The sequence below is a fragment of the Anser cygnoides genome, chromosome Z (assembly GCF_040182565.1).
Source record: "Anser cygnoides isolate HZ-2024a breed goose chromosome Z, Taihu_goose_T2T_genome, whole genome shotgun sequence".
Lineage (NCBI taxonomy): Eukaryota > Metazoa > Chordata > Aves > Anseriformes > Anatidae > Anser > Anser cygnoides.
This window is the reverse complement of record NC_089912.1, coordinates 5029052-5041521: the sequence shown is the minus strand read 5'-3', so window position 1 is coordinate 5041521 and position 12470 is coordinate 5029052. Positions and strand designations below refer to the sequence as shown.

Here is a 12470-nt window from a genome sequence, read left to right as displayed (position 1 = left end):
GGGACAGAATTGGGGTGGGTTCATTTGGGGGTTTCCATTTTTGGAATGACTCTGCTGGCAATTAGTAGATCACTAAGCATAGCCCTCCCTAGCCATTTAGGTAATTTAATATTATTAAATGTTTCTAAAATAAGAAGTGGGTTATAAAGTGTATCATTTAACTTAAGAATAATCTGTTCCATTATTTAAATTTCCCCAAAGGATTTTGTCATGGTACAGTCTTGCAGAGTATGTACAACACTACTGTGCCTCTACCACTTGGGTGTTTAATTCCAGAAGATGCCGTCATACTAACTTATCTTAGTTTTGATCATTTCTAACTCAGACACTTCCTTTCCATATTCATAGTCAGCTGCGGTACCCAGCACAGGTCGAAGTCACCACTTTTGTCATACTTACTTGAAGGCTAGTGCTGTGTGGAGAGGACCAGACTGTGTGGAAGAAAACGCCTGAGCTGCATTTACGTAAGCAGAGGTGTAAAAATGCAGATGTTGCCTTTTTTAGTACCTCCTTCAATATGGAAGGAATTCCAATTAAAAATATTATCTGAAGATATATTGTAAGAGCACCATGAGCAGGACTGCCTTGCCCTGAAGACCATAACTAATCTTTTACCTTACTTATCTTACACATTATCATGTCAAAGCCTTGATCCCACTTTAACCCTGCCAGCCTCAGCCCTTACTTTGATGCTTTTATAATTCCCTCTTCTCCTTCTGCTTTTTGTGCCCTATATCAGTGGGATAAACTCCTTATTAAAACTACCATTGCACTATAGTTTTTGGCCTGAGTCTCCTGAGCTGCACAGAGGAAAAATATAACCCGACAGATTAGTTAATAAGTATTCATTAATAATATTATCCCAAGTTTGAATCATACTCCTAAATTATAATGAAAAATATATTTCTAACAGTAAGATTCCTCATCCAGACATAAAACTGCCAACTCCCGTCCTGTCTGATGCCATAAGCTTTGTTACATCTGGCATAGTAAGGTCACAGAGAATCTCAGCACAAAATATATTTGTGTGCCAAGATTCAGAAAAACCTGCAGCTGAAACACGAGTGAATTAGGTGGCAGGGGCTTCTCCAGGGCTGAAAATTCTACTCATTTGAAAAGCAAAATTAAGATCCTCCTCCCGCACAGACAAACTGCGTTGTGCTATTTTGTTTTATATCATATATTTTGTTTTATACCATATCATGGCCTCATGACCTGGAAAAATTCCCCAGGTAATCACTCTGATTGCTACCTTTTCTTTGGAGTTTGCTTTGGAAATGTTTTCTGTGGGGCTGGCTGAAGTCTGGGTGGTCACAGCAGGCAGAGTTCTGGCCACCCCAGATCGCCAATGACCTAAATCCCTTCTGACCACAGCCCCACTATGCAGGCTTCCTTCCTGTGCCAGCTACATAAGCACAGAGACTAGAAAGCATTTGGAGAGTGTTTTCAAAGAAGGCTTCCATAAATGTGTGTTACAATTCTAGACTGCCCATTTTGGTGGGCCCAAAATTGTAACTATTTGATTCAGCGCTGATTTACCCTTTGAAATGGTAGCACATTCCCTCCCTGTCCTCCTTGGAGATACCTACTTGAAATAAAGATCTGCAGAACTTCCACTTTCTGAAAAGAAAACCCATGTCTATTATTTTTAATTTGATGACACCTGCCAGACCAAACACCTGCTGTTGTGCGTCCTCCCTTGCTATGTAGAAGTAGCCATCCCTGGGGATATTCATCCTTAATATTTCCCTCTGCAAACACTCACAACTCCAGCTGTTGGATGTTTCAGAGCTGGCCACAACACTTAAGACCCTGGGTGTGCCTGAGGCATTAAGTGCTGCTGCTAGAATTTTAACAAATGCCAACTGACAGTTAAAATATTCTATTCCCAGCAAGAGCTAAGTACTTTCTATTGTGTTTATTTTTCTGAAAAAAAAAGATTGTTCTTGTCCCATCTAGTTTGACCCAGCAGTGGGTAGAGTCACAGCAACAAAATTTTGTTTCCCAGAGATGTTTGCTTACTCATATCAGCAACAATTTCTACCTTCCCTTTACATCTGGTGTCTCTGCTCCTCTTCCTGCTTTATTTCTCTCCTTTGGTCTTTCTGTACCTCCCTGCAGGATCACGCAGCAAGGTCAGTAATAACCATTTGCAGTGGGCGGAGGGGACCAGGGGCATGGAGGAGGACCACACCATGGATGAGCTCTGCTGTCGGCAGGATTTATTGCATAATGGACCTGTGTGTTTAAAGGAACTTAGTTCAGGTTTATGATAAGATATCATAAGCCTTAAGGGTACAAGTAATGCCATTGATTTTGATTATTAAAATTAAGCACATTCTGTTTATTGGGTAGGGTGTTGACATTACCACAGCTGTAAGTATGTGCTCATGCCTTAAAAATATTTTTTTGAGTCAAAGTAACTGTTACATGTATGAACTGAAGTTTCAGAACTGTGCCCCCCTTTCCACAGCCCATATCAGAATCATTTCAAAAGACAAAGATTAAGTTAATTGACTAGTATATATATAGAGACAATGAACTTACACACAGTTAACTTTGCCAGAAATTCAAATAGCACTGAAACAACATCCCAGCCTAACATGCAGATGTTTTGTTTTTAGAAACTATTATTTCAATCTGTCATTGGTGTTTCCTTGCTTTTACCAGCAGTCTGGAGGTTTAGGAGAGTACTTGCAAATGAAATACTCATGTTCACAAGTGACCAGGCTACTCAAGATTTTAAGCATTTGGTGTTTGATAAAATCAGTGTAATTGCAGCTCATGAATAAGACTGCAGTTCTTTGTTAGTTATTTCTCATTATAGAGATGATTTTGAAACATTTTACTCTTGCTTTCAAATTTAGCAGTCTGGTTAAATTTATAATGAGCTATTTTTGTTTTGTAACATTATTATATGTTTTTTTTTTCTTGAAAGTGCCTTTATTTCATTTTTATTATTATTATTGTTTATTTTTTGATAAACCACAAAGTCTATATTTATCCAAGCAATATCTGTTGAAATGTGACACGAGTCCTTGATTTCATGTATTTTGTACCTCCAGATTTTGGATATTTCTATCACCAGCTTCTTTTCCAATCAATCAGTTATTATGTAGTTTCTTTCTTTCATTTTTTTATTCAGCAAATATTTTCCCATGATATCTTGCTGTTATATATTCCTAGTAGCACAATTACAGGAATTGTTAACAAAATAATAAAATCTCTGCCTACCCAAAATAACTTCTAAATGATTTCAGTGTTATGGAGATTTTTATTGAGGGCATCTACATAAATTTATCTTTGTGTTATTGTTAATAATTACTGTGCGTGCAATTATTTCCTTTTCATCTCTGAAAGGCAGAGCTGGTACCCACACATAGTGGCATGTCATTACAGATTGTGCTTTGGTAGAGATGCTGACAGGACCACTCTCATCTGCCCAGCTGTTTATTATGAACTTAAAAGCAGTTGCACATTGTTAGGCAAAACAGCCAGTGGGATTCAACAGAGGCCAACAGGGAGTGGAGTCAGAGCAAGGCAAGCAGCTGGTGATACTGTATTTTCTCATAAAACTTGTAGGGATATAATGGCTCCAGTTCATGCACTCTGCAGTTTCACTGGGCTTGACCCAAAGATTCCAATGGATGTTAGGAAGGAAAACAGACACACATACGCACACAGGTACGAATGCATGCTGAAGCCCTGTGTTACTGAGCCTTGCCTCGTTAGAGAACCAGGTAAAAAACAAATTTGAAGCTGATCTCAACTTCCTGAGTCTCTCTCTTGATCATTGTCTGCTTTGCCTGCATGGAAAAATTGTCTTTATTGGTTGCTTTGCCCATTTGAAATACATCAGTTCTAAAACTAATGAAGAGAATTAGGAGTAAAAATCATAATCCTAAAAAATGAAAAGCTAGTATTTGCCATGTGTCTTAAAGCATTTCCCTACTGGCAGAGATGGTAAAGAGAGAAACTGGACTTCAGAGTGGGAATCAGCTAAAATAACCAATGGGAAAGACAATGCCCCTCTTTTCTCAGTGGCCTAGGTAGGTGGCAGAGAGCATTTTATGCCTCCAAAAGGGAGGAAGAGGGAAGGGGAGAGAAAGATCTGCAAGAGCATCAACGTCAAAATGTGCACAAGAAGGGCTGGGAGGATGTAGCAGAGCTAGAGGAAAGAGTGGGTTGGGGTTTGGAAGATATGAGAGGTCCCCTGAAGACTGAGGCTTGACTTGTGTGGGAAGAATCCTAGAGGATCTGACACCTCTACGGCAGGCCTCTCATCAATTTTAATTTATTTAGCTGACTTCCACTTTTGTAGAATTAACTCCTTTCCAATTAGGCTTGCCCTTAAAATAAAATGCCCTTGATCTTTGCTAATATTTGTAATGGAATCCAAATCCCCAAGGATAAAGATATTAGGATTCAAAGGCAAGTCTATGCTCATTTTTATATTTATCTTTCTATTACTTTTCTTTAGAATTAATACACTTCTCAGCCTGGATTCACCCTTGCAAGTCCATGAAAACCAGCTACAAAGCTGCTCTCCTCCCTCCTGCTCTCCACACACAAAACTCCTCTTCATCAAGAGCCACTTTCTGGATGTATAGTATGAATTAGGCTGTTTCTGAAGTTTTAAATTGAAATTAAAGCTCCCTCCACTTCCCATAAACAGAGATAAAGAGGAAGGGAAATCCTGCCCGAATTTCCACCATGGCTTCTGAAAACTGACTTTGCCTTTTCTTCATACCTGAAGATCTGGTCAGCACCTCAGTGGTGAAGACCATTTTAAAGTGGCATTTTGGGCAGAACCTCCTATGTCTTGATTATCTGAAATAAATACAGTGTCCTCCATCAAAACAGATTTTCTACCAAATGCATCTTCATTTCAGGAGTAATTCAAAATTGTTTTACAGTCACTAGCTATAAAATGCAAAATATGTTCAAAGTACTGTCGATGTGCATTGTTAAGATTTGCTTCCATGAATCTTTTAAAGTCCCCTGTTCTGATCAACATCACTACTTTCAGCAGCAGAGACTGGGAGTGAAATACCACATTAGAGGATAGACATTTACTGGTGTAGTGAGGTGCCACAAGAAGAAAGGGTGGGTCCAAAGAGGCTGAGAATATTTGATTATTGTGTGAAGTGGAATGAATCATAAAGCACTTTAAAATGCGATCAAAATGAAAGAAAGCACAAATATTAAGTTGTTAGTCAGTTTCTGTGTAAAACTTATCCAGACATTGCAAAGCAGACCATTATGAATCCTCTTCTAATCTAAACTATATATACATTGATCCTGAAACATTGCTCTGATGATGGTACTCAAAGCTTGCACAGAAACTTCACTGATGCAGTGTTTCCAAGTACTTCTAGCTCAGAGGACGAGTATACGGCAAAACTTTTTTTTTTTTTTTTTTCCCCCACATGCAGGCAAATGCTTTCTATTAGCTGGCTCTCAAAGTGAGAGTGGCAGGAGACAGGAGTTTGCGTGTTCCAGATTTCCCTGATGCCACACAGGAAGGTAAGCTAAAAAAACATGGCACTTGACTAAAACTTGGTGGTGGCAGCAGCTGGAACGAACCCAAGGGAAAAGAGGAAAACGCAAAAAAGGAACTGGCACGAAAGTGGCACTCCCACTCCTTGTGCATCAGCCCCCAGTATCTCACAGTGATTTAACAGAGAACTGCATGCCGTGAGGCAGGAAGGTGATGTGCCCTTTGTTTTAGGCACCTTACCATGGACTGGCAATGTCTCATCACAGATCTGCTTGCTCACTGAGCTAGTTAATGAGCAGGTGTTCATTCAGTAACAGAGCAAACCTGTTCCACTGCTGTGGAAAAACACATGGTCAAAATATCCAAGGGCTCTTACCCTCTGAGTGCAAGACTGTCCATATGAGCAGTGGGGTTGAGAGAGATTGGCAGCCGGAGTCCTCCTGCAGCCCGGTCGGGTGAAATGCTGTAGGATGGGGTTATAACCAATTTCACTAATGCTCAGCTGGAAAGATGTAACAGCTCCTCCAGCCCAGCTCCATTCCCCGAGCCCTTCACTTTCCTTTCCAGTCCTGCCCCTCTCCTCTTACAAGTAAGAAGACAGAGAGAGAGACTTGCCCCTTAACACCATGCCCTGTGGTAATGATGCTGCTGCTGACCCTCACTGCACACAGCGTGGCCACTGCAGGGGCTGGGGCAGGGCTGCCTGGAGCGCCTCGCAGCGACCCTTACAGGCAAGATCAAGGCCAGTGTGGGAAGGTGACTTGTTGCTTCCCTGTCACTGCTGAGGCAATTGTCATTAATTCCCTGCCCTTTCACCTGTGCCTAGCAGTCATATTCACCAGGGACCCACTTTAATGAGTAGCACTTAGTACACAGACTGACTTCTGTCATTGCCCCCAGCCCACCAGCTTTTCTCTTTCATTTTTCAGACTTCAGCCCCTGGTGTGTTGTAGGAGAGCTGCACACCCAGGGAGTGAAGGTGGTGTGCTGTTTGTCTGGGGCAGCTTTTCTGTGCCCAGGGCATCTGTAATTCCCATAAATGAGGGGAGTTATAGGACCCTAGCAAATGTCAATTAAGTGGAAAGAATGAAGTGGCATAATGAATGAAGCTGTCATTAAGCATAACATAAGCACTTTCTTCATGTTATCTGAGGTTATCTAGACTGACAAGTAAGCAACGTTGTTATCAAGCACTTTAACAAAAAGGGATGCCATCTGTGTGCAATGCACTGGAGCCACAGATGTGCCATGTTTAAATAAACTCTAGCATAATAGAAAGCTCTTGACCAACCCAGTGTATAAAATCAGTGAGTCTGCTCTTTCAATTAGCGTGGTGAGGAGTGCTCCCATCTCCCTTCTGCTGCCCCAATTAAAAAACTCTTTTTTTTTTTTTTTTTTTTTTCGCTTGGACCACTGCCCTCAAAATACTCTTGCACTAATTCATGTGAAAAGTTTCACATTCCATCAATCAGGAGTTTTACCGTTGGAAACATGGACAGTTCCTACGCCACAGCTAGTCTTTCTTCTGCTTGCTGCTCTGGTGATTTACTGCAGCTCTCACTCACCCACAATGGCCACTGGAGGATCACTTCCCATGCTTGTCAAATCCTCGGACAGTTCATGTAGTCACATGCCACCTCTGGCAGTTGCTGTATTGGACAGAGATAAGAAATTCTTTGATAAGACAAAGGACACAGTTTTACATTAGTTTACAGTCCTGCTGGGAGGCAGTGATTTAGTAATCACAGAATAGTGATGGGCATATCCAAAATATTTAGTCACAGCAAACATCAGGGTATTTGCACATCCTCCCGGGACAGACCCACACAGATTTTGGGAGCTCACCTCACACTGAGAGCCTTCACACACAGAGGAGAAAGTTCCCCTGGATCTGGAGATATGCTCTACAACAGGAAAAAAGCATTCATTATAGAGAGGGGAGAAGGAATGAGTGAAATCTTACAGTGGCTGCTCATAGCCTAAGGTTAGAGCCTCTCCAAGGTGTGTGCAGGACGCTTAGAAATTTAGTAAGGACTGAGAAAGCAAATACAAATTCCTCCATGTAAACTTTCAACACAGGGTGTAAGAAGGCTGGATTTAAAATTATTAAGTTCTTCTAATGCCTTGGCAGATCTAAGCCTTGGATCAATGCTAATTTTCTGTATTCAAGTGAATGGCAGCACATGAGCGGAAAAACCCACACACCTCAATAAAGCACTTGGTGTACATGAAATTTGGACAGCAGTTTGGTACCGGCATGTCAATGAACAGTGCTTTTAAAGGCAACTTTTATGCTATAAAATCAGCAACACAACATCTCTGGGTTCAATTGACCTCCAAGCTTGAGTCTGAATATCCAAAATGCATGTCAGCTCTTCTGGAGCTTTGATCTCCTGTTAGAGAGAAAAATACAATTATCATCACGTTCAGCCCAGATGACAGAGGATCTGATATTTTAGAAATGCTTTTGAGATGCCAAAGTTAAGGACAGAAGGATGCTGCATTCCTAATTAAAGGGAATAAGAGGTGTAGTTTGATCAGCATGATATTCCAGCTGAAAATAAAGTACCTAAAGATGATGTTGTTAATAGCTAATGAAAGAAGTGCTAGCATGTGAGATGTACACTGAGTGACTGGCCAAATCTCTCCCTGACAGAGACAATTTAATTACATTTTTTCACAATAACATCGCCACTTGCAGGACTGTGGGAGTCTGTCAGCTCCTAATTTAAATCATTATTTTTGAGGTTGAAAATGTTCACCCATCCCAAATCACAGCAGGCACAGACATGACATATCATATGAAGTGCCAGACAAGAGATACATATATATATTTATTTTTTTACAAATAAGAAATACTTTAATCCTTTGAAAGATGATTGAACTTCAAACAAAACACAATATTGTCAGTTTCAGTTTCAGTGTTCAAAAAATAATGTGCAACACTCTCCTCTCCCAAATTCAAGATGTTGACTGAAGTCATAACATTATTTACATACTCATACAGATAGATATATACACATATTTATATGCACATACGTACACACTTGCTTATATACACGGATATGTATGCATGGAGATATAAGTGCACGTGTGCGTATATATATACGCATATATATATATATAAAAGGAGCCTCTCATTTCTCCTCTTGATTTGCAAGATATTTTAGTAAAAAACTGCTTATGAAACAAAGAACTTGCTTTCCATCCTTGACTAGGCCAGGTAAATTACTTTTGTTTCTTTGTTTTTCAGACTTCTTCTTTTTTTTTTTTTTTTTTGTAACACAGTCTGACATTTTAGAACTTTGAGAAAATGTTCCAGAAATCACGCTGCTTTTGTTAAGACTTTGGTGTTAAAAATGAAGTTCAATGCAATGTAGGCTTAGCAAATTACCGGGTTTGGTTAAAAAACCACTTCAGTTCAGAGAAATGGAAAATAATGCTTACCTTTAACAATTATTTCCAAGACATGTATTAAAGTACAATTAAAATAAATTGGTTGAAGTCAAAGCACTTTATTCTGAAACTGCCAGCAAGGGATGTGTCAACATGATGAAAAGCCATTTTCCAACTTCCTTCTAAAACGGGTTTCCAGTGAAATTTTCTATTTCCCAGAAGATGTCCACATGAGCCGGTCCATCATGTTTAGCTGGTAGACATGGGTCTGTGTAGTTGTTGCATCAGGCACTGGGACTGCAGGCTGGATGGAAACTGAAACAGAGATGGGATAGCCTGCCTCTGGGCATGGTCTCACCCTATCTGCAGGCTATCTGCTGCCTTTAGGTTGCCCACAGGGATATGGATAAAACTCACTGTTACCACAGTGTTTTGTGCAATGTACAAATTCACTGTTCCCTAGACTGGGCACAAGTGTGCTGGGTGTCCATGTCCAGGTTTTGGTAGTGGGGGGGCTGCAGTGCCGGCCTCTGTGAGCAGAGCCCAGCAGCTGCCCCATGTCAGAAAGGAGCCAGCTCCAGCTGCTCCAAAAGGGACCCACCGCTGGCCAGAGCTGGGCCTGCTGGAAAATAAAACAACAACAACAACAAATGCAGCACAACAGCAGCTGGGAGAGTGAGGAGTGAGCACCAGCCCTGCAGCCCCCAGGTGAGTGCAGCAGGAGGGCAGGAGGTGCTCCAGGCAGGCAGCAGCAGTTCCCCTGCAGCCTGTGGAGAGGCCCCTGGTGGAGCAGGCTGTCCCCCTGCAGCCCACGGGTCCCACACGGAGCAGATCTCCACGCTGCAGCCCGTGGAGGAGCCCCCGGTGGAGCAGGTGGATGTGGCCTGGAGGAGGCTGCGGCCCGTGGAGAGCCCCCGCAGGAGCAGGCCCCGGGCCGGAGCTGCAGCCCGTGGAGAGGAGCCCACGCAGGAGCAGGGGGTCTGGGGGGAGCTGCCGCCCGTGGGGGACCTGCCGCCCATGGGGGACCCGTCTTGTGTCTGTTTTGCTGTGATGATAACTGTTGAGTGATCTCCCTGTCCTTACCTCAACCCTTGAGCCCCTTCCATCGTATTTTCTCCCCCTTTCCCTTTGAGGAGGGGGAGTGAGAGAGTGTCTGTGGTGGAGCTTGGCTGCCCAGCTGAGTAAAACCACCACAGTGAGGTAAAATGAATTGGTTGCTGGTGAGAATCTCATTGCAGCTGCCGGAGTTGATTGTAAGCCTCCTCTGATGGTGTTGCTGATGCACGCCAGGGTACCGCTCTGGATCCCTTGCACTGGTCCTTGATCTTGCACGGCAGAGTTTCTAATGTACCAATGAGTTAAGGCTCTTGGAACAGTCACAAATTTGTCTAGTATATCTGTTCAGTGGATTTCTGTTGGTACAAAACCCAAATGTGGTACTTGCTGGCAGCCAGCCCTCATACGCACTAACGTCTGTTTTAACCTCAGTTTTAATGTTTGATGTAATTATTTAAAATGCTGCAATATGAAGCGAAATTAGATAATGCTGCTTTTAACGTTCCCTTTAAAAGATAAAGATATTTCATTTCTTCTCGCTTACATCTGGTGTGAAAATCTTGATTGAAATGAAGTTTCAACAAAACCATAGAAAAATATTAACAAAGGTTTGAGTGAATATTTTCTCATGGCTTCAGACAAGCTTTCTGTCATTGAGTAAGAGTGATTAAGGGAGCCTGAGTTTCCTTTTTACTCAAACAAATTGTCGTGCCTATATGTGTTCTAAAATGATCATCTTCTTTAAATTCACCACACATACACGCACACACATGCACACACACACACACACACACACACACAAAAGCATATTCATCTTTTAAGCAATGATAGGGAAACCATTAAACATAAATTTCAGCAAGCATCTAGAGCTTTCATTTGTTCAAATCTACATGGCACGCTATTCCCTCATTTCATAAACAATGTATTCACTTTGAATGGGGCTTTAGATGCTGTATGTGTTGCAAAAGATAATGACCTGAAGCAACTCAAAGGTGCCTATAAGGACATGAAAATAAATACAATAGAAGTGAAATCTGCTTTAGAACTTGGCCATTTATTTATCCATCTTCAGTTATTAATCATGATAGGCATAAGCACAAGTTATTTATTGATGTTATGGTTGCATTTACTTGACATAGGGAAAACAAAACAAAGAGCACATTTTAATGTTTTCTACAAGAAAAATGTGTAAATTTTTTATGCGTCTCCAACTTTGGGTACATTTTCTTGCAAGCTTCTTTTACATCTTGATGTTACAATTTTGGTGTAAGTGATGGCATCCATAAGCAATATATAGCTAGTCTTTTAAGAAATGAAGACCCATTACCCAGTCACTAAAGAATCGTACATGGTAAAACAAAATAACCATGTCCTGAATCAACACAGACCCAATTATACAGACCAAACACTGTGATCCACAACGGACTGTGCATTTCAAGATTTATTGACATTTTCTCTCTAGACATAGAAGGTGGTGAGGTGGGTGGACCCAGACATAAAGGTGGTGAGGTCCAATTCAGCAGCAGTGGGAAAGCATCCATCTCCCCGGCAGCACGGGTGCAGTGCTGTGCAGACACAAGTTTTGCAGCTTCTAATGAAATGCCCTTTCCATGGAGGGCTTGGAAAAGCAGCGTAGCCAGTGGGAATAAAAATGCATATGCCTAAAATGAGGACAGTGCCACTCAGATTTTAGGCCTGCCTATCTGCCTGCTTTCCCTCTGACCCCAAATTAAGCCTCAGAAGGTGTAGCTTTTAAGACAGATACTGGGTACATTGTACCTTCTCACAATTAGCAGAAACTGCTGTTTTGTAATTAAAGGATGAAGTGGGGCATGATGAACATACGGAAAAGGAGATCCTTAATAAGTGATGGAACCTTCAAAAGAAATTGCTAATTAGTATGCATTTGATGTGTAGTATACCAATTTTAAGAATTTGCCTGGAATAAATTGCTGTGTTGGGTGTTGGAAGGAGTGGTGAGATTAGCATTTACAAAGGGGGCAATTTTCTGTCTTCTTGACTCCATTAAATGGAGGAAATAACTTCCAAGGCTGAAGCAGTAGTTAGCCCATCAATCACTCTCACAGCTGGAAACTGGGGATCCCAAGTGCCGAGATGAGTTAATCCTCCAGTTAATAAGTTCATAGTGGCACCATATGGCTCGGGGCCACTCCACACTGGGGCAAGGACAGTGCTGTTTACACAGGCGTGCTGCTTTCTCAGGTACCACCCCGCTGGCAGATCCCTTTGTTCTGGAGGATCAATTTACTCCGCAGAGTAAATTGGCTGAATTGATCAGTTCAGAGCACGTAATTGTTGGCTAATCCCGGGGAATCATGTCCTGCCCGTATGGGAGAGACAAAGGGTGCTGGCAGCCAGCAAGGTCCTCGCACGGTCCTGGAGGCTCTTTTCTCTGCACGTGATGGGTATGGATGAAGGCTGCCGGTGTGTGGACAGGCAGCCTATATCGACTTTGGCTCGTGGAGGTCATGGGAGGCCCAGCCTCCTCCAGTGAGGC

General features: G+C 41.9%; 1 long non-coding RNA gene across 1 annotated transcript; it reads right to left on the bottom strand.

Moving 5' to 3' along the window:
* Positions 1-565: 565 nt before the first annotated feature.
* Positions 566-7811, bottom strand: LOC136789107 (uncharacterized). The gene is made up of 3 exons (XR_010827914.1): positions 7706-7811; positions 5877-7149; positions 566-2238 (listed from the first exon to the last, which is right to left on the bottom strand). It is a non-coding gene; the product is annotated as an uncharacterized lncRNA (long non-coding RNA).
* Positions 7812-12470: the final 4659 nt, after the last annotated feature.